Source organism: Scaptodrosophila lebanonensis, unplaced genomic scaffold (assembly GCF_003285725.1).
Source record: "Scaptodrosophila lebanonensis strain 11010-0011.00,11010-0021.00 unplaced genomic scaffold, SlebRS2 tig00000061-arrow-pilon, whole genome shotgun sequence".
NCBI lineage: Eukaryota > Metazoa > Arthropoda > Insecta > Diptera > Drosophilidae > Scaptodrosophila > Scaptodrosophila lebanonensis.
In genome coordinates, this window is record NW_022060554.1 from 5,319,492 (window position 1) to 5,346,665 (window position 27,174).

Below are 27,174 nucleotides of genomic sequence, written 5' to 3' on the forward strand. Positions count from 1 at the left end.
AATGGTATGGGCTGCGTTTTGCTACAAAGGAAAGAGTCCAATGTGTTTTATATCTACAAGGATGAATGCCAAAATGTATGTTAACCTATTGGACGACGAGTTAGTGGATTTTGGCGGCCATTAATACGGCAATGAGTGGACCTTTCAACAGGATAATGCTCCAATACATAGTGCCAAGCTGACCACCGAATATTTTAACGAGAACAAGAAAGGAATGCTAAAGTCGAGCAGGCTCAACTCTTAAATACCCTGTACCACCCCACAAAAAAGTAATTAAATTAATTAATTAATTAAATTTAATTAATTAACTAAATTAATTTAATTAATTAACTAAATTAAATATAAAATATTCCATGCATGCATACATACATTTACATTTACATCAGAATCGTGCCTTATGCGTGTTTGTGTACTTGTACATATGTATGTATGTGTGCATTGGGCCTGGTTATATGGCTATAACTTTCTTTCCGATCATTCTATCATAATGAGACTTGGTATACTGTTATATAATAACTAACCTAATGTGACTACCAAATTTTAGTTCAAAATTCCAAGAATTACGGAAGTTATAGAAAATCGTTAATAGGGGGGGAGTGGGGGGGTGGATCAGAAAAAATGAACAAACTCGTCCTTTCTCGGTCTCAGGAGAATCTGTATACCAAGTTTGGTTATTCTAGCTCTTATACTTTCGGAGATCCTTGCGTTCATACAGACAGACAGACGGACAGACGGACAGACAGACGGACAGACAGACGGACAGACGGACAGACGGACATGGCTATATCGACTCGGCTTGTCATGCTGATCAAGAATATATATACTTTGTGGGGTCTACCAAGCCTCCTTCTGTGTGTTCCATGTGCACTCGCACAAAACTAATATACCCTTGTACCCTTTTGGGTACAGGGTATAAAAATATTCCAGTTTTAAAGTGGCCAGCAATGAGTCCGGACCTTAATCCAATTGAGGATCTCTGGGGTATTCTATCCGCTGAAGTGTTCAAAAATTGCCGGCAGTTTGAGACAGCAAAAGAGCTTAAATTGGCCATAGAGCAAGAATGGGCAAAAATTGACCTATCCCACTTAAAATCATTAATTAACTCCATGCCATTTCGCTTAAGTTCGGTAATAATGAATAGTGGAAAGCATATTAGTTATTAATTTTACTTAATTATATCGAATTCATTTAAGTTGATTAATCCCAATAAGTTGAGCATATCATGAAAAGTCACATATAATTATTTATAATGAAGAAAAAGTGTACATTAAGTTTTATATGTATTGAAATACGATTTCTTTAAATTTTTTCTTATTTTTTGTTTTCCATTACTATAAGCAATAAAACTGCAAACCTAAAAATTTTTTACTTGCACAAGTACTTTTTTAAACTTACAAAAATATAAGACACATAATTATTTTTACTGAGGTATGTATACAAAACAGTTTGTCCTGACTGACTGACTGACTGGCAATCAACGCACAGCCCAAACGGTAAGAGCTAGGAAGCTAAAATTTGGACACAAGATCCCTCTTATGGTGAAAGTGAGCACTAAGAAGGGGTTTCGGAAAATTCGAGCTCCAAAAGGGGGAAAACGAGCTCCAACGTTTGTATGAAAAATCTACAATTTTTATCCGATTACCTTCAAACTTAGTTTGTATACTCTCACAAAGAATACAAAAACAAGAAAGGAATGCTAAAGTCGAGCAGGCTCAACTCTTAAATACCCTGTGCCACCCCACAAAAAAGTAATTAAATTAATTAATTAATTACATTAATTTAGTTAATTAATTTAATTAAATTAATTAATTAATTAATTAAATTAAATTAATTAACTAATTAATTAATTAATTAAATTAAATTAATTAACTAAATTAATTTAATTAATTAACTAAATTCAATATAAAATATTCCATGCATGCATACATACATTTACATCAGAATCGTGCCTTATGCGTGTTTGTGTACTTGTACATATGTATGTATGTGTGCATTGGGCCTGGTTTTATAGCTATAACTTTCTTTCCGATCATTCTATCATAATGAAACTTGGTATGCGGATATATAATCACTAACCTAATGCGACTACCAAATTTTAGTCCAAAAATATTATTATTCAAAATTACGGGAGTTATAGAAAATCGTTAATAGGGGGGAGTGGGGGGGTGGATCAGAAAAAATGAACAAACTCGTCCTTTCTCGGTCTCAGGAGAATCTGTATACCAAGTTTGGTTATTCTAGCTCTTATACTTTCGGAGATCCTTGCGTTCATACAGACAGACAGACGGACAGACGGACATGGCTATATCGACTCGGCTTGTCATGCTGATCAAGAATATATATACTTTGTGGGGTCTACCAAGCCTCCTTCTGTGTGTTCCATGTGCACTCGCACAAAACTAATATACCCTTGTACCCTTTGGGTACAGGGTATAAAAACTGTATACTTGGATTTTCAATATTTTTCGTGCGGCCTGAATAATAATGATTTTGCGGTGGAAAATTCGTTAAACGAAAAGCTATTTGCAATCAACGCACAGTCCAAACGGTAAGAGCTAGGAGAAAAATTTGACACATGTTATCTTCAGTGGTGTAGGTGAGCACTAAGAAGCGGTTTCGGAAAATTCGAACGCCAAAGGGGGGAAAACGGGCTGCAACGTTTGTATGAAAAATCTACAATTTTCATCCAATTAATTTCAAACTTAGTTTGTATACTCTCAAAAAGAATACAAGAAAAACTGTAAACTTGGTTTTTCACCATTTTTCCTGGGGCATGAAAAAGGGGTGGTTTTCCGTGGAAAAATTGAAACACAATCAACACCCCACAGCCCAAACGGTAAAAGGAAACTGAAATTTAGGCTCAAGTATCCTGTGATAATGTAGGTGCTCACTAAGAAGGGTTTTTGGAAAATTCGAGCTCCAAAGGGGGGAAAAGTAGCTCCAAAGTTTGTTTGAAAAATCCGCATTTTTTAGCCGATCGACTTAAAACTTGGTTTCTAAAACCAATAAAAGAATACAAAGAAAACTGCATGCTTAGATTTTCGAAATTTGTGTTGGAGCTTGAAGCAAGCAAGAAGAGATGTTTTTTAGAGCTGTGCGACTCCGCAGAACAGGATCCCTGGGGGAAGGCGTATAAGCTGGTAGTAAAGCGCATTCATGCTGGCGGACGCGGTGCACCCCTAGATGCCGAGAACCTCGCTCGGATTGTCGTAACTCTTTTCCCCTCGAGACCAGAGACGCCAGTGCTGATACCACACACCACAGACGCACTATCGCCCACCATTGACGACGTCACGACGGATGAAGTGATACTAGCCGCTCGCAGCCTGAAGCCCAACAAAGCGCCGGGCCCAGACGCAATACCGAACCGCGCCCTCAAGCTGGCATTGTGCATGCACCCCGAGACGTTCGCCGCTTTCTTTGGAAAGTGCATCAGAGAAGGAATATTCCCAGATTGCTGGAAGGTGCAGAACCTAGTCCTGCTGCCAAAACCTGGCAAGCCATCTGAAGACCCCTCGTCGTACAGGCCGATTTGTCTCCTGGACTCAATCGGTAAGGTGCTGGAGAGACTGCTGTGCGTGAGACTCGAGGCAGCCATCGGCCTATCTCCAAACCAATTCGGGTTCAGGAAATCGAGGTCCACGATTGACGCAATCAGCAAAGTGGTAGACATCGCATCTAAGGCGATATCAGGCAACAGGTGGAAAGGTGGATCAAAGGAGTACTGCCTTGTGGTGACCCTCGACGTCAAAAACGCGTTCAACTCGGCAGATTGGGGATGCATCCTCAACGCACTTGCAGCTCAGGGGATACCATCGCACTTAGTACGCTCCATTAGAAGTTACCTTAGCAATCGCTTACTTAGATATCATACCTCATCAGGCACCAAAACCGTTAATGTCGTCGCTGGAGTTCCTCAAGGGTCGGTCTTAGGGCCGCTGCTTTGGAACGTCATGTACGACGGAATTCTCTGCCTTCAGTTACCGCCTGGCACGGAACTAGTGGGTTATGCAGACGACATAGCGATTGTAGGCGTTGCAAAAGAGATCAGGGCTGTGGAGGATGCATGCAATCGATGCATCGTAACCATAATGAGTTGGCTGTCCACGGTTGGCCTCGAACTGGCGGCTGGCAAAACTGAGGTTGTGCTTATCAGCAGTCGCAAAACCGTAGAACAGGCGCACATTCGCATCGGAGGTCTACTAGTTCCTTCCAAGCGCTCCATTACATACCTTGGAGTCAGGTTGGACACACGGCTATGCTTTCGTGAACATCTGGAGCAAACAAACAAGAAAGCTGCGGAGGTAACACGGGCGCTGTCGCGAATAATGGCCAACACGCGTGGCCCCAAGCAAGGACGAAGATTACTTCTGATGAGCGTAACGAAGTCGATAATGTTATATGCGGCACCAATATGGGCTGCCGCGGTAACCAGGAAAAGTTACGTCAGGGACCTCGTAGCAACGTATCGGCTGAGCGCACTCCACGTCTGCAGCGGCTTCCGGACGATTTCGGATGACGCCGTGTTAGTGATCGCAGGGATGACCCCTATTGACCTCCTCATCAGAGAAGCCCGCAAACTTCACGAAATTGCAGCTGGAGCGCCTCGCAGATCCGCGCGGGCGGTGGCTAGACGAACAACTATCAGCGCGTGGCAAGAGCGTTGGAATGCCTCGTCCAAAGGCAGATGGACCCACCTATTAATACCCGACGTATCACTGTGGATAAACAGAACGCACGGGCAGGTTGATTTTCATCTAACGCAACTCCTAAGCGGCCATGGTTGCTTTAGAAGTTACCTCCAGAGATTCGGGCACGACTCCAGTGCGGAGTGTCCCGCCTGCCGAGGAGTAGTTGAAGATGCTAACCGCGCAGCCTTCGAATGCCCTCGTTTTGAAGCGGAAAGACTGAGATGGGAGGCGACTACTGGAACCCCTCCCTCGGCGACGAATTTTGTGGCGAACATGCTCGCTAACGAGGACGCTTGGGCGGCGAGTGCAAGCTTTGCTGCTTCAATAATGGGCAAGCTCAGAAAGCTGGAGCGTGAGAGGAGCACCATATAGGCGGGCTGTTCATCCGGGCGAAGCAATGCCTAACAGCCGTACCGCCCGGTCTACAACCTGCGTATATGTATATCTATCTATTTATTTATGTATATATATTTTTTATCTATATTTTTGCTCTGTCAACTTTCTTATTTAATTCATATTAAAGAATACAAAAAACACACACACACACAAGCAGCTGTTCGTGTAGTTGCGTGCAAACGATTGAAATAGCCGAAGCAAAATGTGAGACACTAATGTGTGAATGTACACACATACATATAGTACATACATATGTACACATCTATGTATGTATGTACAGTGAATCAATAAAGTCTTGGCACAAGCAGAATTTTTTATGAAAAACGTATTTAATACCTTTTATTGATGGGCTTTGACAATTTTTTGTGATGCAGTTAGTAACATTCGGTAAATGTGAAATTTTTCCGTTATCTCTCATACAACTTGTATATTTGCAAATATAACGGTAACCTTTACACACCTAATATTTTGTAACACCGCCCTTGGCCTGGATAACTGCTTCTAAGCGCCTGCGCATACTTCCGACTAAGTTGGATGTCTCCAAAGGAGTTATTTCTGCCCATTTCGTGCGTATAGCATCTTTGAGGGAATCCTTTGATGTTATTTTATGTTTGCGTATATTTTTTTTTCCAAAATGTTCCAAATATGCTCGATACGATTCATATCCGGCGACTGTGGGGATGTTTTTAATTGTTTGCAATACCATATAAGCCATTCCTGCACCAGATACTACGTATGCTTTGGGTCATTGTCCTGTTGAAATTGCCAACTACGTCCATTTAACCCCAATTTCTCCGCACTTGGAAGTACATTTTCTTTTAAGATATTGAGGAACACATGTTTATCCATTTTTTCATCAATGAAGACCAAGTTTCCGACTCCAGATGCAGCTATGCACCCCCACACCATGACATTTCCCCCACCGTGCTTAATTGTTTTGATTATGTTATTTTCTTGGAGTTCTTTGTTAGGCTTCCGCAAAATTTTCTGCGCGCCATCTGACCCAAATAAGTTGTATTTTGATTCGTCACTGAATATTACACTATTCCAGAATGATTCCGGCTGATTTAAATGGAGCTTAGCGAACTCCAGTCTCTTCTTCCGATTTTCTTTCGAAATGTAAGGTTTGCGACGGGGGACTCTTCCATGGAAACCAGCTCTGTATAATGTATTCCGTATTGTTTGAGGGTTAATATTTTCTTTAAAGCGTTCCTGCATTTCATGGCATAGTTTGACCGCAGAAAGCCTTGGGTTTTGTGCCACCGCAGCGACTACTACCCGCTCCTGGCGTTGTGTAAATTTTTTTGGCCGCCCGCTTCTGGATTTATGCTCCACTTGGCCGCTTTCTATGTAGTGCTTTATAATGTTTCGCATACTTGAAAATGGTTTGCCAACTATAGTGCCAATTTCGCGATAACTCTTTCGCTGGACATAGAGATTTATAATCATTTTACGGACTTCTACTGAAATTTCCATGCCTCCACCCATTTTGATCGCTTTGTCACCAACTTAAGAGCAAAACTAAGTTCAAATCACAAGGAAATGGAGGAATGAGCAATTATTGAAGACAGAGTAAGAAACAGATCAAAGAAAATTGAAAGGTTACCGTTATATTTGCAAATATACGACGAATAAATGCTGTGTGCCAAGACTTTTTTGATGTGTTTTCAAGCTATTTCTTTCTTCTTTCTTGTGTATTTTCAGTTATATGAGAGATAACGGAACAATTTCACATGTGTTGTGTAGATAATTACCGAATGTTACTAACTGCATCACAAAAAATTGTCAAAGCCCATCAATAATAAGTATTAAATACGTTTTTCATAAAAAATTCTGCTTGTGCCAAGACTTTATTGATTCACTGTATATACATACGTCTTGCACTGACAGAGCAAGAAATGTTAATTAATTGAAAATTATATAACATTTTTATAGCCTGTACCCAAAGGGTGAAAGGCTATACTAGTTTTGTGCGCATGTATGTAACACACAGAAGGAGGCGTGGCAGACCCCACAAAGTATATATATTCTTGATCAGGATGAGAAGACGAGTCGATATAGCCTTGTCCGTCTGTCTGTCCGTATGAACGCAAGGATCTCAGAAAGTATAAGAGCTAGAATAACCAAAATTGGTATCAAGGTTCCTATAAGCCCTAGGCAGAACGAGTTTGTTTATTTTTTTTGATACACCCCCCCCCCCCCACTCCCCCGCAATTCGTATTTTTTCTTATAACTTCCGTAATTCTCGGAATTTTAAAATCATTTTACCCTACGGGTACAGGGTATAAAAAAGATGTGTACAAAATTAAAAGGATTTATTTAATTCATTTTTTTGCTCTTATGAATACGTTCCTCTATGATCGATTCAACACTAATGAGTCTTATGCAGCAATTAACTATACCCTTCCATATGAAGCAGAATGCAGAAAAAAATAATTTACAGTGCATTATGAGCATACATAAAAAAAAACGCCGTTATGCACATGCGTTGTTTTCAGTACTTGGTATTTGCTTCGCTTCGATATTCATATGCGGTGTTTGCAGTACCCGGTCTTTGCTTTGCTAATCATCACATTGATTTTGTCAACTCTTCTCTCATCGTTTCTTGCGCACGCAATATTTGTATTGTGCGCGTATGAGTATGAGTACGATTGCAGAAAACGACAACAAGAATGTGCGATGAAAAAGTAAAGCAGAAACCGCATACACCCATGATCGAGTACGAAAGTGATCCAGTCATAGCAATACAAAAATGCCTTTTGAGTAGGTCACTGAATTGACAAAATAGTATGCGGTGGCGATCACACCTCAACCGCTTTTCAGTAAGTATACTTAGAGTCACAAAAATAGGCACTCATGCAGTTCTCTGATATGTATATTTTGTACCTACATATGTACATATATAGTGGCTCACAGCTTATTTCAACCAGCACCCTAAAAAAACTTTTGTGTCACTTGTGGCGTAATTTTGGACCATTCGTCAATCAATGCATTTTTGAGGTCGGAATTGTTTGAAATTTTGCGTTTTCGAATGTTTGCATCCAAAATTGACCACAAATTTTCAATGACATTTAAGTCAGGTGACTGGGCTGGCGGTTTATTAACATGCGGACGATTCCATATCATCCAGGTCTGCACAATGCCCGCCGTATGCTTTGGGTCATTGTCTTGGTAAAACCTGAAGACGTCCCTTATGCCCAGATTCTCGGCACTTTCAATCAAATTGGACTTCAAAATTTCAAGATATTAAGTTTAGTCCATTGTCATCTCAATAAACTGTAAGTTTCCGACGCCGGCTGCTGACATACAGGCCCATACCATTACGTTGCCACCGCCATGCTTAACTGTAGCCCTTAAATTTTTTGTTTCGAGTTCTGTGTTTGGCTTCCGCCACACATATGAGGCTCCATCTGATCCAAAAATATTAAATTTGGACTCATCACAAAATAACACTGTACTCCAGAAATCGTTATCCTTGTACAAGTTCTCCCGGGCAAACTTAAGGCGACACGTCCTATTTTTCTCGCTTATAAAAGGCTTCTTGCGTGGTATTCTGCCATTAAAGTCGTGTTCCCGAAGCTCGCGACGAATTGTTTCTGGGTGGCATGACTTGCCCAACTCTGCCTCAACATCATTGGCCAGTTTTGGAGCTGATAATCTTGGGTTTTCCTGGATTTTCCGAACAATATAGCGCTCATCCGTAGAATTAAAAATTTTATTTGGAGCATTTCTACCCTTATCATGGGTTCTGTTCTCACGAACAAATCGATAAATGATTACGTTTAAATTATTTTGTTATCCCTTTTAGTTAAGATTTTATAGAGCCTACAATTTTTTTTAGGGTGCTGGTTGAAATAAGCTGTGAGCCACTGTATATATGTAAATGTTTTGAACGTACATACATACAAACATATGTTTGGGCTTTAAAATATTTTATATTCTATTTTGCACTATTAAACAAACTTTTCCAATTTTGTATTTGTTGCCTTAAGTGTTTGCATGCGTGAATTATTTTGGACTCTCATATAAGAAAGTCTGTTTGATATTGCATAATAAATATCGTTAAAGATGCGTGTACTATTTTCAAAATAGTAGGCATTTAACGATATATGTAGATAAAAATATTTTTTTTTACATGACTCAAATATTGTTTTGAATTTGTTGTCTTAAACATTTGCATGCTTTTAATATTTTAGACGATCAAACAACAAGACAGTATTTTTAATACTAATATAAAAACCTTAAGATTTGCATAAAGCTATTTTCGCAATAGTGGAAATCTTGCGGTAAAATTATTTGGTAAAATTTTGTAATATTCAAAATATTATTTGTTGTTTTTTCCTGATTTGCATGATTTAAATATTTTCGGCTATCATACAACACAGTATTTTGAATACTGAAATAAAATCCGTAAAATTTGCATGAAACTATTTCTAAAATAGTTGACATTTACGGTAAAATTGTTTTGCAATATTTGTATACCCTGTACCCGTAGGGTAAAAAGGGTATATTAGGTTTGTGCAAAGTAACATTCAGAAGGAAGCATCTCCGACCCCATAAAGTATATATATTCTTGATCAGCATGACGAGAGAAATCGATCTAGATATGTCCGTCCGTTTGTCCGTCCGTCTGGATGAACGCGAGGATCTCAGAAACTATAAAAGCTAGAATAACCAAAGTTGGTATCCAAATTCTCCTAGGTCCGAGAAAGGACGAGTTTATTATTATTTTTTATTTAATTTCCCCCCCCCCCCCCCCCCCCCCCCCTTCCCCCGCTGCAGAATTTCGTCAATAGCGTCCACATTTCAAATGCTAATTGTATATATAATAAACACATAATTTATATATAATTGTCTACTGTTGTTTAAAATTTTATTCAATTCGATCAATTCTAAGAAAAGTTATCAGCAAAACAAATTCTCGCCAGTACAACCGCTCCAAACTGCAGCAACAAGTTCGCTCTTCTTCTTCCTCTTTTTCCTGCTGCTTTGGGCGCATATAACTCAGTGACGAAAGTTTACCTGGGTACAGGGTATTACACTGTCGGGCTTGCTCGACTGTAGCGTTTCTCTTGTTAAATATTCAATATATTTTTTGTTGTTTGTGCCTCAAGTATTTGCATGATTTAAATATTTTTGGCTATCATACAACACAGTATTTTTATAGCCTGTACCCAAAGGGTGAAAGGCTATACTAGTTTTGTGCGCATGTATGTAACACACAGAAGGAGGCGTGGCAGACCCCACAAAGTATATATATTCTTGATCAGGATGAGAAGCCGAGTGGATATAGCCTTGTCCGTCCGTCCGTCTGTCTGTCCGTATGAACGCAAGGATCTCAGAAAGTATAAGAGCTAGAATAACCAAACTTGGTTTCCATATTCTCCTAAGACCGAGAAAGTACGAGTTTGATTTTTTTTCGATGCATCCCCACACATATGGGACTGCATGCGAGCTAAAAGCAGCGGGCGAATTATACTCAATTTGCATTGAAGTCTTTCAAAATGGAAATATCCTTGGAAGATTTGGCACAGAAGGCCCTGTGAAAAGATTGCGTTACATCGGCGATCATCGGCTCGATTTTCTGATAAAACAAGAAAAAAGCAGAAAAAGCTTGCATTTCAAAAATATCAGTCTGAGAAGTTTCAGCGCGATGCATAAGTACACAATCCTTCTGAAATTGTACTTAAAGCAAATTCTCAAAGGGAATCTCAAACAGTCAGAGCGAGAAACCCTATCAAAAGACAAGCTCGATTTTCTGACACAATGAGAAAGAAGCAGCAAAAGCTTGCAACTCAAAAATTTAAGTCCGAGCATTGTGAACAACTTAAAGATGCAGCTGAGAAATATCAGGCTGACAATCCTGATGTGCACCGAGCTGCAGCACAGAAATATCAGGATCAGAATCCTGATGTTCATAGAAGAGCTATTACGCGCTATGAACGTAATAATCCTAAAGTGCGAGAAGAGAGACGTTTGCTAAACCAAAGTTAAACCAATGTCTGGTTTAAAGAAAGATGAAAGATGAGTCTCCAGGGATGTGCTGCAAAGAGGGAAAAGTTGATCTGCCTTCATTTAAGGAATTACCTGAACCTCTTCCTAGCCTAATATTAGGTGGCCATCCCAACCATATCCACATTATAAACCGCATAATAAAATACAATAGTGGCTTCTAAATGACTTCATTTGGAAGTACAAGAATTGTAAATGATGGGTTTATGCCAACATTTAAGGTTCAGGGTCAAGTCTATCATTTAGTTGAGAGTCTTTGGCCTTGCCCTCAAAAAGAAGAACAGTTTCTTCAAATATATTTTGTTGGTGAAGATGAAAGAGAAGCGAAACTGAGGAGCACAAATATCTCTGATGTCAAAATTGACTTAATAAAGGCGCTCAAATTATGTTGCACATGAGCGACTCATATATAAGAGATTTTAAAGTTGCTCTTGATAAAGCACCCCAGAATAATATAGACTATAAAATGATTATTCACGCTGATAGAACACCAGCTGGGGCTCATAAGGGTCGTTTTAACGCACCCCAGGCAAGCGAAGTAGCTTTGCTAATAGTCGGACAGCAGTTTGAGAAGCGAGATATTATTATTGAAAGTCACAATAATAAATTACAACGAATAAGTGAAGTGCACCGTTCTTACGATGCTTTACAGTATCCACTTCTTTTCTGTTATGGATATTCCGTTGACATACCTCAATGTAACCCCATAACAAAACTGCCTCTGACCAAGACGGTTTCTGCTTTAAGCTTTTATAGCTACAGAATAATGATTCGTCAGTCTGAAGCCAATCATTTGGTTTACTGTCGATCCCTATTCAGTCAGTTTTTGGTTGATATGTATGCCAAAATTGAAACAGAATGGCTTAATTACATTCGCCACAACCAAGCTCAACTCAGAGCAGAGAGTTACATACACCCTCAAGATGCTATAGGAAAGCAAGATATTGATGTTGCTCAGATTGGGCAAATGGTAATCCGTCTTCTTTTACCGGCTCAGCACGATACATGCATGAAAAAACTCAAGATGCTATGACGTATGTTAGACATTACGGTCGTCCCGACCTTTTCATTACATTTAGCTGTAATCATCGGTGGAAGGATATAACAGATGCATTAATGCCAGGTCAAAAGTCATACAATCGTCATGACATTATAGCTCGAGTTTTTGATTTAAAAGTCAAGGCTTTAATGTCTATATTGACGAAAGGTGCTTTGTTTGGTAAAGTCCAATGCTTTATGTATTCTATAGAGTGGCAAAAACGTGGTCTACCCACGTTCATATACTACTTTGGTTAGAAAAACATATTATGCCAAATCAAAAAGAATCCATTATCTGTGCAGAGATACCAGATCCTGAACAGGATCTTCTTCTACATGAAATCGTCAAGGCTAATATGATTCATGGGCCTTGCGGTAAATTAAACCTAAAGTCGCCCTGCATGAAAGAAGGCAAATGTAGCAAATGGTTTCCTCGGCAGTTGCTTAATGTAACTAACACGGGAATTGATGGTTACCCTCAATATCGGCGAAGAGCTCCAGATGATGGAGGCCTTACTGTGGGTTGTACCTTACAACTGTGTACTTTCACGAACTTTTGAAGCTCACATAAATGTAGAGTACTGCAGTTCTGTGAAGTCAATAAAATACATTTGCAAATATGTAAACAAAGGCAGTGATCAAGCATCATTTACGATTGAGAACCACAGAGATGAGGTTCAATCGTATGAAAGTGGTAGATACATCAGTAGTTCAGAAGCCGTGTGGAGAATTCTTGCATTTCCCATACATGAAAGGTTTCCGGCTATCACACACTTGGCTGTGCACTTAGAAAATGGCCAGCGTATTTACTTTAATCCAAATAATCCCAACCAATTAGTTGAAAAGCTAAGCAACCCATCCAAAACGACTCTTACAGCTTTTTTTGATCTATGCAAAATTGGTGATTTTGCAAAAACACTTCTGTATGTAGAAGTTCCTTCTTATTATACATGGAATAACAAGAAATTTCAAAGAAGGAAATGCGGTTGTGATGTGGATAATTTTCCTGGAGTAAAAAAAGATCAAGCTTTGGGTAGAGTAGTAGACTGTACACCCCAAAAATACTGAATGTTATTACTTAAGACTTCTACTCCATGAAGTACGGTAAATGGTGTTACCTATGACACTTTTCAATTAGCGTGCAAGGCCTTAGGCTTACTTGAGGATGACAAGCACTGGGATTCTACCTTAGCAGAAGCAGTACTATGTCAAGGTCCTCGTAAATTCGCAATTATGTTAGTGTTTTGTCAAATATCTTATGCTTTAAGCCTTTGGGATAAGTATAAAGAAAGCTTATCGGAAGACATTGTAAATGATATGGAATTACCTACAGATAGTAATATTGATTCAGTAATTATGGATATAATCTTTCATCCATATTGAAGATATAGTTTTGTCCATAGGCGGACAAAATCTTACAGTGTATGGATTTCCTCAGCGGAGTAGATCCGATGAAGTGCTGCAAAATAAATAGTACCTCAGAGAAATAAGTTATGAAAACAATGAACATATTGTTAATAACAACGAACATTTGCTCTCTGATGAGCAAAATGGGGTATATAAAAAAATATTAGAAAGCAGTGAAGCTGAAAAAGGTGAAATCTTTTTCTTGGATGCTCCTGGTGGTACAGGAAAAACATTTTTGCTAAACTTACTGTTAGCGAAAGTGCGGGAAAATCATAAAATAGGCTTCGCTGTAGCTTCTTCTGGTATTGCAGCCACATTGCTCAACGGAGGTCGGACAGCACACTCTGCATTTAAACTCCCGTTTGATTTAATAAATGTAGAAACACCACATTGCTCTATTTCAAAGCAATGCAATATGGCTAAGGTTCTTAATGACTGCAAGTTTATTGTTTGGGATGAGTGCACTATGGCCCATAAAGGCGGCTTTGTAGCGTTAGATAGAACACTAAAGGATTTAAGAGATAATAACTTCTTGGGAATTACTGTCCTTTTAGTGTCCTTCCAGTAGTGCCTCGAATGAAATAAAGTCATGCTTGAAATCCTCATTTTTGTGGCCAAAAAACCAAAAATTGGCACTAACAAAAAATATGCGAGTGTACCTAAAAGGTGATACTTCTACCGGCATTTTCGCAGAAACGCTTCTTAAAATAGGAGACGGAGTATATCCAACATTCCATCATGTTTGGGCACTTTGGTTAAATCTCTTAAAGAGCTTACCTCCAGCATATTTCCAGATATTTCAAATATCTCAACAAAATCGCTTGATTGGTTATCTGAGCGAGCAATTTTAACCTCAAAAAATGAAGGATCCACCAAAATAAATAACATACTTCTAAAGTCATTTGAAGAAATTACCTATAAGTCCGTCGACTCTGTAATAGAAGTCGAGGATGCAGTTAATTATCCTGTTGAGTTGCTCAAAATCCTGCGGGGCTTCCCCACTTAACCTTATTCTTAAGGTGTGAGCACCCATAATGTTGCTGCGGAATCTTAATCCTCCCAAATTATGCAATGGCACAAGATTGCAAGTGAAAGGTCTTCACTCTTATGTAATTGAAGCGACGGTATTCACTGGTTGTGCCAAAGGGGAGACGGTATTTATACCTAGAATCCCACTTATACCATCAAACCTTCCATTTCAATTTAAAAGACTTCAATTTCCCCTCAAAGTCTGTTTTGCCATTACAATAAATAAGTCACAGGGCCAGACATTAAAACTAGCTGGGTTAGACCTACAGGACAATTTTATGTGGCCTGCTCAAGAGTTAGCTCCGCTAGCAGCCTAATGATTCTCGCACAGGCAGGGAAATCAGCAAATGTTGTTTATAGAAAAGTTTTACAACAGAAATAATGTAATACTTCCAACTTTAAAGAACTATTAATGGTTTATATAGTGCACACTTAACCTGTGTGTTAAATACGTGTACATTAAATGGGACCGTGGAGTAGGCCTAAAGGGGATACCACGTTAAAAAAAAAACGCACCCAAACCTCTACCTCTAAGGTGGTGTGGAAAGGAGGAAACAGTATATTGATTTGTCTAATTAAAATGCCCATTATTAAGTATCAATCCTTATCTAAATAAGGATTAATAAATTGTAGTAGGCTTAGTTGTACGTTTAACGTTATTTTGACAAAGACAAAAGTTAAACGGTATTCTTAATTGTTTCTTATTGTAATTTATTTTAGAATTTTTGGTCGAAAGTATAACTTTCCCGGGTTACGACGGGTAATACCTGCTAGTATGTATATATAAGTGGAAGTTTATAAATTTAGTTGTGTTAAATAAATAAAAACACGAAAAAATAACCTGTGCTTATTTGTGGTGTTCGAAGCCTTTGATAACTGACATGAGCTACAAGGGTCTTTTGAGCCGGGTATTACAACTTACAATTGTAAAACTATACATCTAAAAGAGGTAAAAACAGTTGTTGATGTCAAGACTCATGGACAACATTTTGAAGATGATGAGATTAAACTCATACAGAGTGCGATTGCTGTTAGTGACTCCACGAGATCTAATTAAATAAATTAATAATAATAGAAATGAAAAAAAAAAACAAGTAAAAAAGCTAATGTCGAGTGTACTAACTTTGAAATACTCTTTACATTTGTTTAGAATAATTATAGAAATTAAAAAAAAATGTGATCGATTTTACCTCTTTTGGTAAAGGGTGTATAATTGCACATATACAAAACAATTGCGTCTATGTGAGTGTATGTATGTTTATGCGCGTCTATTCGTGTCTGTGTACAAGTAAGCATGTTCGCAGTCAACCAAAGCAACAGCATCCTCAACAACCGCGAGCAGCGCTTGGGCAGCGCTTGAACAGCGCTGCAGCAGCAAATATATTTATGGCTATAACTTCTTGTTAAATAAACAAGAGAGAACGCTACAGTCGAGCAAGCCCGACAGTGAAATACCCTGTACCCAGACCAGAATAATAAAAACTCCCTAAATGCTTAACAAAAAAAAAAAAATACATCAATCCGAATAATAATATAATTTATTTTATTTCCTTTTTTATACATTATATTTTAAACATCTCTAATACTGACCGAAATTGCTTCATGATAACTATATACCGTATTGAACACTTTTGCAATGGGTCTGTTCTCTAAAATATTTGAAAATGCCCAATCAATATGTGTATTAAGAGTAGTGGTAGGTGAATTCAAGTCTAGTAAAGAACTGAATTGCTGCCTTAATAAGAATTGATATGTCCTGTAATTATGAGTTCTAGAAAGGCACATATTATAATCTCCTAAAACTACAGAATTACTATTCAAAAATGTGTGCCGTCGAAATAAGCTCTCAAATTCTCTTGAAAATGTACGCAATGGGTAGGACGGAGATCTATATACTACTAAGAATCCGGTAGACTTATATTTAAACACGGCAAACTCGAATACACCTGAGTCGGAAACATGAGTGCCACTAGCGAAAAGATTAACATCATCAAATATTTCATTTTTAATAAATATAAGTATGCGTCTTTTCGACCGCGCTCTATTTAATTGTTGTTCGACATCTAAACGTACTCCTATAGTAAAACCATGTATATCATATACTTCATTGGAGTACGTTGAAGTCTCAACAAAACATAAAATTGAAGACCGAAGCATAAGCTTGTCGGAACGAATGTCTTCAATATGACAGTGTATACTCTGTGTATTATGAAAAAAGACATTTAAGTCCGAACTGTTCATTAAATAATCAAAGTGTGTGTGAAGCAACTTGACAGAGCGCAAATTGTCCAGCTCTTTCTCAACGTGTGAATTGGGATCTGAGTTGGGGAGCAACAAAATCTCAAACTATATAAAGGCCAGATGCACTCGTTGCTCTACTACAAGCTACATACAATGAATCGCGTTTCATATTGGGGCAAGTGTGAACCACCACTTTGCTATATGTAGCTCCCTGGCTCTTATGAATGGTTATACCTTCTGCAGGTATAATAGGAAATTGCTCACGGTCAATGGTAACTTGCTCGTTTGAGTGATATTGAAAACTTTTTGAAGTTTTCTGAATGGGGGTCCAAGAAGGTTCATCACGGTGAGTATATTTTGATCGAGCATTTACCCCTACACTTTCTTCAAAGAATTTAATCCATAAAAGATTTGGATTATTGACTGAATTGAAACCTATCTCCATTAAAATACCTGTCGCTCCATTTACTAATCCATCTGCTGTGTCAACATTGACAGTTACCATATATTTTGCAGTGGTTTTCAAAATTAAGGAGCTACATAGACCTTGTGACTGAGAAGTCTTGAAATTTTTTACCAACTCAAGGTACTTATTCCTAGTTGCCATGTTTAAATGTGTAGCCTTTATGGAATCCCGAGCATGAGATATAAATTGCTCAGTTAGAATTGAGGCTAATTTTTCTGTATTATACCTATCGACTTCAGCATTGCTGGTAAACAGATGAATAACATCATCCGGAACTTGACGACTATCGTCAATCCTGCTTTTGAGCAACCTAATATCAGCAGGAGTCATATTACCATTTGCCATATTGTTCAAGGCTACAGCAAAGGACTGGTCTTCTCGCTGTCTCATAATTTCAATAAGTTCAAAGAACTTGAAGCACCCCCATAGAGCAGACCCAACTATAACACTATATGGATTATGAGATTCTGAAGTGGATTGAAATATCCATCTATCGCCTACTGGACGTAGCTGTCTCAGATCTCCAAAAACGATAACAGAAATACCTCCGAAAGGAGCTTCTTTGTTATTAAAAATTTGCTTGAAGCGAGAGTCTAAATAGGAGAACATTTTGGCACCGACCATAGAAATCTCGTCAATAATAAGAACTTTAAGATCCGATAATTGCTCCCAATTCCTTAAAAGTAGTCCCAGACTGATTAACTGGGAGTGCAAACATTGAGTGCAAAGTTGCACCGCCAATTCCAAAAGAAGCTTTTCCTGTCGGAGCACACAATACAATTTTGCCAGAATTTGGATTACATCCAGGAATGCTGTTATATAGCGAAGTTAAAGAATGGAAAAGTGCTGATATAAGCCTGCTCTTGCCAACCCCCGCTCCCCCACCAACGAACTCATAAAACACAGTTTTTGATTTTGCGTTATGCAAAACATGTGTTAGAAATAATTTCTGCCTTAAATTTAAAGACCGTGTTAAATTTGCAAAATTTTCGGGGGATATAACTGGTGGGAGTTTAATTACCCTTAAAACACCATCGGACACATCTGGGACTTCTTCATTAGCATTTATATTCAAAACGTTTATTTGAGAGCTAATTTCGGGAAAAGCTAAAACCCTAAATTCCTCATCTACTACGACCTGATTATCTAAATTCTCCTCATTTGTATCTGATTCAATTTCTAAGGCGCTATTAAGTGCAGACTCTAATTCGTTATCATCGATAACATTATATTTTCTAAGGTTCGTATCAATTTGTTCCCTGTTACTACCACAAAACTCTTCACAATCTAAATCTATTAACTCTACCTTTTCATCTCTTCAAGGGTAATATAACATTTTTAATTCCCTAAAGTAGCCCTGCCTATCATTATTAATATTAAATCTCCTATACCTTATTATAGATGGATTTTTCTTTTCCCTAATAAAACCACTACCATCGCGAAGATCAAATACGGTGTTACCTAAATGTTCACCGTCTTCTTCTTCTTCTTCGTTGTCAATATTATGACGAGTCGCTTTTCGGCATTTACTAAACCTATACTTGGCAGCAAAATCTGCCAAGCACAAACCCTCGACACAATTTGGACGCTGAACATAATGGTCTAGCAATCCTACCACGAAAATATCGGTTGAATTTTCAGGTAAATTTTGAAGCTGTTGCCTAGGCTTTAGCATTCTTACACGACGGTCTGGCAACGAAGTATTAATATATATTTCTGCGTTACTTGTCTCCGATAATCGCATACCCATACAGCAATAAACGGCTTCTTGAGCTGAAATTTCCGTACCGCAAATATATTTGTGACCTATATGCTGTAGCTTTTGCTTAATGCTGAAGTTACCCCTGTTAATTTCTGCAACAGCATCTCGCATCAATTTTGAAATACCCCTTTGCGATTTGTTAATGTAATTAATAACATAGCTACAGCAGGCGTACGGGTCCAATATGAATTGAATATCCATATTGGCTCTTTGGGTAGAAAGAAGGTGTTTGTTGTAAGCATTCACCTTAATTGCTTCAAAATTTCTTTTGAGGAAAATTTGGGGTTTCTTTAAACTAGACCTAATGGCATATTTATACTGCTCATAGCTTAAATTGATTTGATACTTTGTATTTTTGCAAAGTTAGTGCGATGAACAGAAATATCTTGAGCGTCTTCTGGCAATGGTAATAATATTTCCGTTTGGGGCATACGGATACGGAATACCGAAGCGACAGATTTGTTTCCCCCTTATTTCTCGCTTGCATGAGTTAGAATGGTCATGCTTCTGGTATTCAATGTACTGAGATACTTCAGTACATGAAACATTTGTGCTTATAAAGACATCAATGAAATTGATTACTGGAGGAAAAGACGTATCGTCAGATAAATCGACGATAGGAGCATCTTTCAACCAAAACATGCCATGTATATGAGGTGAACCTCTGTGCTGAAATTCAACTCGCCAATAATATTTAACAGCATTATGCCTACCAAAAACTCCACCTTCCTTCTTCATTAATTTAAAAACCTGCCTAATACAAAAATAATTATAAAAAAAGTAGGGAGCCCAAACTGGCGTATCATGGCCATGACTTTCTTTTTTTCAGCTTCCCAATGAGCAGGAGATGTACGAATGCCTTTTAATACCCTATAACCTTCATCGTGACTTATTAATTGATCTATATGATCTTCACTGAGTGCGTTAGTAGCTGTAATGCCGTGGGGGACGCTGTGCTTACGTAAGCAAATTGATGTGTTATTGCGTATATGGATCAGCTCTAACTTCTTGTAATTATAAAATAACTTATCTGTTCTACAACTTCTCCTATCAACATTTCTAAGTTCGGACCTAACAACTGTTGTAAAACTTTGTGAAGTTTTTCTTTTTTCGCCAGCAAATATGGTTGGGAATGACAGTTCCTCTGAATCAGAGTCTGCAACCATATCAAGGGGTCTTTGGCCTTCACCAGGAGCAATTGTGATACGCACAGGGATATTGTGTGCATGCGTGCTGTCTAACAATGTTTCTTGCCCTCCTGGATTTATCTGCTCTATGTCTATGTTTGAATTTGCCTGTTCGGAAGTATTTTGTATACCTTCCTCAACAACTACTCTGTCTGCTTGAGACGTTATAAATGGAACAGTATCGGATGTAGAAGAAATCATCCACTGCTCATTAAGTGTTACATTATGTTTCCGATACAGCTCTGTATTAATCAGATATCTGATTGCACTGGCAATTTTGGAGGGCCTAATGGTTTCAGCCATAAAATTATGACTGTATTCCATTCTTCGTTTGAGGTGGAGCTGAACAACCTCTGCTTCGTGAAAAGCTCGTGGAAGAGAAGTAACCACGTTTGAAACTGGAATTGGGACATTAACCACAGCTCCTTTTAGACCACTTTCAATTGTAAAAACTCTGACCTGCATATCCTCTTCTAAAACATTTGCTCTTTCCTTCCTATTGCGAATTGCATTTCGTCGGTTTTCTGCTACTCTATTTTGGCTAAGGCTTCTATGCTGTCTAACTCTCTGAGTCAAATTCCTTGTAGCGTCAAACGATTCCTGTCTTGCTAATATTCTAGCTCTTTGTCTTTCTGTAGTGTTGCGAACTTGCTCAACGTTCCTATAAATTAGATTCACTCTTGCCTGAGACCGACGGAGAGTATTAGCTGTCTGCTCCTGTTCCCTTATTTCTACATTTTGCCGACGAATTGATCGCCGCAAAGAGTCGGCAGACTGCTCCTGTTCCCTATACTGTAAGTCCTGCCTACGTTGCGAGTGTTGTCGAGTATTAGCTGCCTGCTCCTGTTCCCTTATCTCTACATTTTGCCGACGAATTGATCGCCGCAAAGAGTCGGCAGACTGCTCCTGTTCCCTATACTCTGAGTCCTGCCTACGTGTTGAATGTTGTTGAGTATTAGCTGCCTGCTCCTGTTCCCTTATTTCTACATTTTGCCGACGAATTGATCGCCGCAGAGAGTCGGCAGACTGCTCCTGTTCCCTATACTCTGAGTCCTGCCTACGTGTTGAATGTTGTTGAGTATTAGCTGCCTGCTCCTGTTCCCTTATCTCTACATTTTGCGACGAATTGATCGCCGCAAAGAGTCGGCAGCCTGTTCCTGTTCCCTTATTTCTACATTTTCCCTGCGAATTCTATGAGCTTCAATATTATATTCCCTCTCCCGCTGACTATATTCCGAATTAGTCCTATTTACTTGGTTTCTCGCTCTTTGTCTTTCCGACCTAGCAGCAGCCGATTGACTTTTCAAACGAGGCATAATTATAAAACTTAATGAAATTTTAAAAGTTAAATAAAAAACTAATATTTGCAAAATATAAAAAAGTAAAAAAAAAATTAGCACAATATAAACAGAGTCTTAAAAAAGACTATTTATGCTTAAGGCAGAATTTGAGAAACACAAAAAATATGTTGAAGACGAAATAAGAAAGTCTTGATAAAGACTATTTTACGACAAAAAAATATAAAAATGAAAAGGTAAACTCACTTCTTGTAAGTGCCGAAGGCAAAAAATACACATACTTATACATATATTTCTAAAAATATGCACTTTATACTTTAAACACTACTAACCACTCACAAAATTAAATTTACCCGTTTTAAATTGTAAAACCGCACCACATTCACAACCGCACAGAAGTTAATGCAAAATGCAACTAAACCCATCAAATTTTGTGGTACGCTTGTCGACTTCATTTTTTAGTGCAATACAGTCCTTTTGTGACCTGGCCTATTTGATTGAGTTTTTTGGGATCACATGGGTTCATACCTGCAGGTCAACGGTTAAAAAGGATGCGTTGGCAGTTTATTTGCCGGTATTTCATCAACAGGTAATTTTTAGGATATTATCATAACATTCATATAAGTATTCATACACTAGGCATTTATTTTTGTGTGAATGAAAAAGTATATACTATTGCATTAGTAGAAAAATAAATCACTGCTTCAGTTTGTTATGCGTATCGTTTATAACTTTTCTTAAAATTGATCGAAGAAAACAAAATAGATAATTATGTTGATTATGTATGCAAAGTTTAATTTATGTAGCTTTTGAAATGAGGACAGTATTGACGAAATTCTGTAGCGGGGGGAGGGGGGAGGAAATAAAAAAAGACAAACCGGACAAACCGGAGTGAAAATGTTTCGCTAATAACTTTTCTTAGAATTAACCGAATTGGATCAAATTTAAACCAAAAGTAGATAACTGTATATAGATTGCGTGATAGATTTGGCCTATGTAGTTTTTGAAATGTGGACAGTATTGACGAAATTCTGTAGCGGAATTCCCAAAAATAAAATAAACTCGTCCTTTCTCGGACCTAGGAGAATCTGGATACCAACTTTGGTTATTCCAGATATTATAGTTTCTGAGATCCTTGCGTTCATCCAGACGGACATGTCTAGATCGATTTCTCTCGTCATGCTGATCAAGAATATATATACTTTATGGGGTCGGAGATGCTTCCTTCTGTATGTTACATGCTTTGCACAAACCTAATATACCCTTTTTACCCTACGGGTACAGGGTATAAAAATTATGAAACTTGGCATGCGGACACATAATTACGAACGCGATTCAAAAATCCAGAATTCTTTGCATATCCGATAAGTTTACGCACATAAAAATTGTTTGGGAAATTATTATTACATATTGTAACCTTTAAGACTACAAAAAGAAATGAAAGAACGAATTTGAATTATCTTTTTCTAAAAGTAGTATGTGCTTTAATATATGTACATTGTAACGACGCGTTGCACAGCAACCAGCTGTGCGTCATTACGATGCCAAGTAGTTGTAAATTAATAAGTAATTGTAAGAATAGTAAGCCATGAAGGCGAGTAATTTTAAGTTCATATCAGAGAACTGCAACGAGTACTACATTTTCGGTCATACTCGAGTATTTACCCATACTCGGTATGATTATTTCATTTGGGTATAGTGACAAGCAATGACTGGTTGCGAATGAGCCCTCAACGAACACTCAGTTCGAATCAAAACTGCAAAAATTCAGAATGAGCGGCGGTGACCGAAACTTTTTGCCTGCGTGCAAGAAATGATCGAACGTCGTATGTATACATACATACATATATTTATTTTTATACCCTGTACCCAAAGGGTGAAAGGGTATACTAGTTTTGTGCGAATGTATATAATGTATATATATATTTTATCAGGCATGTCCGTCCGTCTGTCCGTCTGGATGAAAGCGAGGATCTCAGAAACTATAAAAGCTAGACTAACCAGATTCTCCTAGATCCGAGTAAGGACGAGTTTATTTATTTTTTTTTTAATTTACCCCCCCCCCCCCCACCCCCCCCCCCCTTCCATAGCTGCAGAATTTCGTCAATAGCGTCCACATTTCAAATGCTACCTAAACCAAACTTTGCACACATAATTTATAAATAATTATAAATTATAAATAAAATTTTATTCAATTCCGTCAATTCTAAGAAAAGTTATTAGGGAAACAAATTCTCGCCAGTACAACCCCCCCAAACTGCAGCAACAAGTTCGCTCTTCTTCTTCCTCTTTTTGTTGCTGCTTTGGGCGCATATAACTCAGTTTACCTGGGTATAGGGTATTACACTGTCGGGCTTGCTCGGCTGTAGCGTTCTCTCTTGTTTTTATTTTGTAGTAAAATTTTTTTTTTTTTTTGCCTTTATATTTAGTAGTAGATTTGGTTTTACATTTAGTAGTAGAATCTATGGTTACTCTACATGAAATGTACAAGAGTATATTAGGTTTGCGGGAGCTGAAAAATGTAACAGGCAGAAGGAGGCGTGGCAGACCCCACAAAGTATATATATTCTTGATCAGCATGACGAGACGAGCCGATCTAGCCCTGTCTGTCTGTCTGTCTGTCTGTCCGACTGTCCGACTGTCCGTCTGTCCGTCCGTATGAACACCTGGATCTCAGAGACTATAAGAGATAGAGACACCAAATTTTGCACAAAGATGCCTTATGTGTGTACGCTATACGAGTTTGTTTTATTTTATTGATTTTCTCTAACTCCCGTAATTCTTGGAATTTCGAACTAAAATTTTGCAAATACCCCTAGTTAGTTATTATGTGTCCGTATGCTATGATAGACCGATTTAACAAGAAGTTATAGCCATAAATATATTTGCTGCTGCAGCGCTGCTCAAGCGCTGCCCGCGGCTGTTGTTGATGTTGCTGTTTGGTTGACTGCGAAAATGCTTACACATACACGAATTGATGCGCATAGGCATACATACACTCACACAGACGCAATTGCTATGTAAATGTGCAATTATACGTGAGTTCGAATACCGAGAGAGGTAAAATCGATCAAATTTTTTTTTTTATTTTCTTAATTTTTTTATTTTCTATAATTATTGTAAACATATGTACAGAGTATTTCAAAGTCGGGACACCCGACTTTAGCTTTTTTACTTGTTTAAATTTAAATATGTATTTTGTATGTATAAATATGTATACTTAGGTGTGGTCATCAATTATTATTCCGTCCGGCGTCGTGTATTCGTCTCCACATTCCTTAGTCTCGTGTCATTAGAATTTGGAAATGCAACATTCATTGTTGAAGGTGTTAAAAATGTATTGATACTTAATAAATTAGATATAAAAAACCTAATAGGTATTGGAACTGATAACGCTAACGTTATGGTAGGCAGGAACAAAAGTGTCTACACAGAACTAAAAAAGGAAGCACCAGCACTTATATTAATAAAATGTGTCTGCCATTCTGTGCAGCTTGCTGTTAGTGAAGTTTGCAAACAAGATATGCCAGATAATTTGGAATTTTTAATTTACGAAACCTTTAATTGGTTTTAAAAAAGTTCATCTCGCCAAACTGAATATAAAAAAATTTATAAATGTATAAACGATGATAAGGTATGTGAGTTGCTTTCCCATGTTGTATGTTATTGAATTTATGTTTTAACATATGTACTTACGTAAGTGTGAGTACTGTACATTAAAAGTGCTCTGTTTATTTGATCGATTAATACTATTATTGTGCAAATTATATTTATGTGTGTATTGTCTTTCATGACGTTGTAGATTTTCAAAGTCCTCGTATGTACTTGTTTCAGTAAAATTTTTGTTCCCTAAATTATAACTATTTTTTATTTTATATTACACAAGGCCCCATAGAAAATTCCGAAAGTGAGTGACACAAGATGGCTCTCAATAGAATTGGCAGTATCTCGTATATTGGAACAGTGGGAAGAACTAAAGTTGCATTTTGGATTAGCAGCAACGAAAGAAAAATGCTTTAAAGCTCAAATGTTAAATCAAATGTATAGTGATGAAACTAATCATTTATATTTAATTTTTTTGAAACCTATATTATCCGATTTGCAAAAAGTTAATAAGTGTTTTCAAAGCAACAACACCAATGCAACAGAATTGCTTAACGATTTAATTTTTGCAATAAATTCGTTGAAAAATGCAATCATTCCTTCTGAAACGGAAATTAATATTTTCGAAACGGACGACATTGAAAAACATGCGGATAGGAATCTTTATAAAGGATACGACTTTGAAAAAAAGATTAAAATTCTAAATATTAGCTCTAATGTTGAAGAAATGCTTCGTGACCGCTGCACAAATTTCGTGATTGAGCTGATTAAACAATTAAAACAGAGGTAAGCAATATTGTGTTATTCTTTGGAGGCGATTAAATAATTTGATTATAAATTTCAGACTACCAGATAATTTTGAAACTTTAAAGCAGGTTGACGTTTTTTCTGTCGACAAAATATTGTGCGCTAAGAAAAAAGGGATAAGCGAAATTTTGGAGTACCTGAAAGTAGAAAACATTTCTGAAATTGAACGCCAATATAGCGATATTCATTTGATTAAATGGGAAAATACCAGCAACACGTCAAAGTTTTGGACAGAGGTTTTCTGTTACAAAGATTCTGGTGGCAACCGCAGATTTCTTGAGCTAGCAGCTATTGCCATTCAAATGCTGTCATTGCCGTGGTCAAATGCGGAAATTGAGCGCGTGTTTAGCCAGGTTAATCTGATCAAGTCAAAACTGAGGAATTCCATTAACCTGATCACACTCAACAGTATTTTACTCATAAGGTAAAGTTTTATTGTGAGTGAAAGGATATTACTAATTTTAATGTGTATATACAGGTATGGCTTGCGAAGACTTGGGAAATGCTGCTTTGACTACGAAGTGCCTAATAATTATTTACGCATGATTGGTACGTCCATGTCGTACGATTGCGAATCTGAAGTAAATCCCGCAGAACTTGATGAGATAATGGAGTTAATGTAAAAAACATATTAAATATTAACTTAGAAAAAAATAAATTGGTAAAACCATAAAAACGCTTTTTTTAGCCTTATTTCGGAAATTTTTCCGCTTTTTTTGCCCTTGCTTCTAGTTAGAAACAGCTTTTTTTTGTTAAAAAAATGGCAGCACTGCTACTAGCCACTAGGAATATGAAAATATGTTTGAAAAGTCAAAAGAAGAATTAATAAACATTCTGAATAATGAAAAAGTGCTGTTTGATCAAACTGCAACAATTCACCAATTAAGAATGGCAGTAAACAAAATTATGAACAGAAAGGTGAAACAGTGTGGAAGCGGCCAACATAACGGAGTTTGTTAATATGCAAGTCGAAGACTCCGTTAAGAAGCATCTAGAAGCGGACATAGGCGAAAACAGTGACGAAACTGGCATGATGTCGCCGGAATGTAGCGGTGAATTTCAAGGTGAAACGTTGCGTGCTACTGATGAAACTAATGTGGTGTCAGCCGAAAATATGTCTGCACCGTTAGTACAAATATTCTTGGAAGCAGACGAGGAAAACAATGTGTTGGTGGATGAATATTCACAAGAAATTTTGCATTTGCGTCGTCAGGAAGAGTTGTATGCAGCTAGACTA

At 37.8% G+C, this 27,174-nt stretch overlaps 1 long non-coding RNA gene across 1 annotated transcript in view; it reads left to right on the plus strand.

Annotated features, from left to right (window-relative positions):
• LOC115624944 overlaps window positions 1–25,495 on the plus strand; it is a 46,152-nt gene extending 20,657 nt beyond the window's left edge. The window contains exon 3 of the long non-coding RNA XR_003995499.1: window positions 25,414–25,495. This is a non-coding gene — a long non-coding RNA (uncharacterized LOC115624944). The remainder of the gene's footprint in view (window positions 1–25,413) is intronic.
• The last annotated feature ends 1,679 nt before the right edge of the window (window positions 25,496–27,174 follow it).